The sequence below is a fragment of the Rattus norvegicus genome, chromosome 2 (genome assembly GCF_021556685.1).
Source record: "Rattus norvegicus strain SHRSP/BbbUtx chromosome 2, alternate assembly SHRSP_T2T, whole genome shotgun sequence".
NCBI classification, from domain to species: domain Eukaryota; kingdom Metazoa; phylum Chordata; class Mammalia; order Rodentia; family Muridae; genus Rattus; species Rattus norvegicus.
Genome location: NC_141535.1, coordinates 182,012,961 through 182,017,386, shown reverse-complemented (window position 1 = coordinate 182,017,386; position 4,426 = coordinate 182,012,961).

Sequence of the window (4,426 nt, the reverse complement as noted above, 5' to 3'; positions counted from 1 at the left end):
AACAAGAACCAAGGCACCAAGGTTAAGAATTAATAAGTGGGACGTCAAGGAACTGAAATGCTTCGATGAGAGATTTTGACAGTATTAATAGGACAAGATGGCAGTTTGTTGAAATGCAAAAATTTCACCAAGCCAACGTCTGACAGGAGACTAATTTACAAAATATATAAACATCTCAAGTATCTAGACACTATCAAACCAAGTAAACTAACTAAAAATGGGCTAGACATCTGAAGAGGAAATTCTGAACAGAGGAATCTGAAATATCTAAGAAGCATTTAAGGAAATGTTTAACATCCTTGGTTCTCAGAAAAATGCAAATCGAAATGACTGTAAATATCCATATGATACTTCTCAGAATGGCTAAGTTAAAAAACACAAGTGAGAGCCCATGCAGTTAAGGCTATGAAGTAAGTGCTGGTAGAAATGGTAACATGTACAGATGCTATGACAATCACTATGACTGTTTCTCAGATAACTGGGACTCAATCTCCAGGACATTCCATCCTACCACAAGTTCATTTCCTAAATATGTTCAGAGCAGTTTTAATCATCATACCCAGAAACTGGAAACCTAGATGACACTCAAAAGAAGGATGGATAGGGAAAATTGCACATTTACTCAATAGAGCATTACAAGGTTGATATTAAAAAATAACATCATGAATTTTGCAGGCAAAAGCCTTAGTGAGGTAATCCAGTCTCAGAAATTCACACAGTAATGAATTCACTTAAAATTGGTTATTAGCTGTAATGCAAAGAATAATCATACAACAGACCCATGAGATCAGTACCAAGAGAGCTCAAGTGTGGAATGCAGGGACCTCTCCAGGGAGGGACAACAGAATAGATTCCCTGGTGACAGTGGTCATGTGGGGATGGATAAAGCAAAGATGAGGGAACATTATGGAAGCAGAGAGTACTGGGAGACATCGGTAGAATTTAGAATGATTTCAGGGGTGAGGAAAGAAATCCAGTGCAATAGAAACTCCCTGGAATCTACAAGAACAATCCTAGCAAAGACTCTTAGTTGGGATTTGAAGCCTGAACTGGCCAGCTTCTGTAAGGTCTGGCATCCAGTGGAAGGAATTGGAACACCAACGTAGCCACTCAAACTTCAACCTATAATTTATTCCATATGGAAAGTGTCCTATGGTAATAATCACACAGAAATTGTGAGTGTGGATACTCAGTGACTGGTACAACCTGAGCCCATGCCTCAAGCAGGAGCCCACACCTACCTGGCAGTGTCTGGAGGGCCAAGACTCAGAGGATGAATAGTCCAGAGATGTTATGTAGAATCAAATACAACTGGGGAAAAAAGTCAATGGAGTTGTTCCTAATGATCCTCTGCTATACTTGTAGAAAGGAGTCTATCATAACTGTCATGAGAGAGTTTTCATCCAGCAATAGATTGGAGTAGAGGAAGAAACCTAAAACCAAACATTATGCAGAAGTCAGAGAATCCTGCAAAAGAGGGGAAGAAGGATTGTAGAAGGCAGAGGTGTCAAGGACACCACAAGCTCAGGACTCAAAATATCAACTGACCTAACCTAGTCCCATGGAGCTCACAGAGACTTCTCTTAAAATCAGGGAGCCTCAATGGGTTCAGACATGCCCTGTGTGTATATTTTATAGTTGAGTAGCTTGGTGTTCTGGTGGGATTCGTAACAATTCGAAGACAGCCTGTCCCTGTTGCGGATTGCTGTGTTCTGCTTTTCAAGAGTGCCTCTATTCACATGCTGTCAGCAAAATCTTAATTAGTCAGATAAGTCTACAGGGTGTGATAGGGGAGTGGGAGGAAGGGGCAGAGCTGTAGGTTTAGAGAGGGGAGAGACAGAGTTCGATAGAAGGGGAGATGAGACAGGACATTGAGAGAAATGTTTAAACAGAACCAAATGGCCTGATTGAGACCCAAGTTGCTATCAAAGGGCAGTAGATTAATATAGGGTACATTTGCCCCATCTGGGTACAGCTTGTATTTATATCAATTGAGTTTTCAGTTCTTTGTTTGGGCTTTTTCAGAGTTGATGATTTACTGATATAAATCTAGCTGATAAATTACGAGACTGTACATTTGGTTCTATGAGGAGATGAGGATTTATTCCAGCAGCATTCCTCGTTCTCCAGGGTGGCCTGGGAAGATCTGGGTATTTCTGAACCCTGCTATCCATGGGAACCAAGGGGACAGAAAAGACAACTGTTGTTGGCAGCAGGATATAGCATGGACTGCTTTTTAAAATCACCAGGTACCTGTCTCTCACTGTTTTGCCTGCTTTTGGGACCTCTTTCATCCTACTGGTTTGCAGTGTCCCACCTCAGTATGATGGCCTGTGCCAGACTTAATGTAACCTGTCCTGCTTGGTTGACATCTTTGGGAGGCCTGCTCTCCTTTGGAAGGAACCAAAGTAGTTGATGTGTAAGAGGATGTATTGGGGTTGCTGGGCCTACATGGAGGAAATGAGGGAGGAGAAACTCTTCCTAAGGTGTAATATGTAAGAGAAAAATCAATAAATATGAAAATGCCATGGAACATGAATTCATGTTCAAGACTTCTCAGGAGACTGCAAAACAAGAATGCTGGAGGCTCCCCAGTAATTCTAGAAACTATACTTTGAGATGCTAGGGTCTAACCCCTTCAGAGCAAGGAAGAGAGGGCAGTGGTCAAGGGACTCCAGAGTGTGCTCAACCTGAGTTCCAGATTGGGACGATTTTGTTTGATTATTTTTTCCTAAAACACTTACAAGGAGCTTGACACTTCAACAAAAAAAGGAAACTGTTTCACCATACTTGATAATAATTGTGTTACCTCCTGAAAAAAAAAAACAAGCAAACAAACAAAAGCTTGTCTAGTCTCCAGAAAGCTGGCTACAAGTCTGAACAAGTACCTGTAACCACATAAAATCAAATCCTCATCAGTTTGTAATAGCCAGATTTATAACAGTAAATCCTCAACCCCAAAATGCCTACACAAAGAACTCAAAACTCAATTGATATAAATAAAATTTTTAGGCCCAGGAGCGGCAGGACTTCTGCGCCTGAGACACCGCCGGAACCTGAAAGAAACAGACCGGATAAACAGTTCTCTGCACCCAAATCCCGTGGGAGGAAGAGCTAAACCTTCAGAGAGGCAGACAAGCCTGGGAAACCAGAAGAGACTGCTCCCTGCACACACATCTCGGACGCCAGAGGAAAAAGCCAAAGACCATCTGGAACCCTGGTGCACTGAAGCTCCCGGAAGGGGCGGCACAGGTCTTCCTGGTTGCTGCCGCTGCAGAGAGCCCCTGGGCAGCACCCCACGAGCGAACCTGAGCCTCGGGACCACAGGTAAGACCAAATTTTCTGCTGCAAGAAAGCTGCCCGGTGAACTCAAGACACAGGCCCACAGGAACAGCTGAAGACCTGTAGAGAGGAAAAACTACACGCCCGAAAGCAGAACACACTGTCCCCATAACTGACTGAAAGAGAGGAAAACAGGTCTACAGCACTCCTGACACACAGGCTTATAGGTCAGTCTAGCCACTGTCAGAAATAGCAGAACAAAGTAACACTAGAGATAATCTGATGGTGAGAGGCAAGCGCAGGAACCCAAGCAACAGAAACCAAGACTGCATGCCATCCTCGGAGCCCAATTCTCCCACCAAAACAAACATGGAATATCCAAACACACCAGAAAAGCAAGATCTAGTTTCAAAATCATATTTGATCATGATGCTGGGGGACTTCAAGAAAGACATGAACACACTAAGGGAAACACAGGAAATCATTAATAAACAAGTAGAAGCCTACAGAGAGGAATGGCAAAAATCCCTGAAAGAATTCCAGGAAAACACAATCAAACAGATGAAGGAATTAAAAATGGAAATAGAAGCAATCAAGAAAGAACACATGGAAACAACCCTGGATATAGAAAACCAAAAGAAGAGACAAGGAGCTGTAGATACAAGCTTCACCAACAGAATACAAGAGATGGAAGAGAGAATCTCAGGAGCAGAAGATTCCATAGAAATCATTGACTCAACTGTCAAAGATAATGTAAAGCGGAAAAAGCTACTGGTCCAAAACATACAGGAAATCCAGGACTCAATGAGAAGATCAAACCTAAGGATAATAGGTATAGAAGAGAGTGAAGACTCCCAGCTCAAAGGACCAGTAAATATCTTCAACAAAATCATAGAAGAAAACTTCCCTAACCTAAAAAAAGAGATACCCATAGGCATACAAGAAGCCTACAGAACTCCAAATAGATTGGACCAGAAAAGAAACACCTCCCGTCACATAATTGTCAAAACACCAAACGCACAAAATAAAGAAAGAATATTAAAAGCAGTAAGGGAAAAAGGTCAAGTAACATATAAAGGGAGACCTATCAGAATCACACCAGACTTCTCGCCAGAAACTATGAAGGCCAGAAGATCCTGGACTG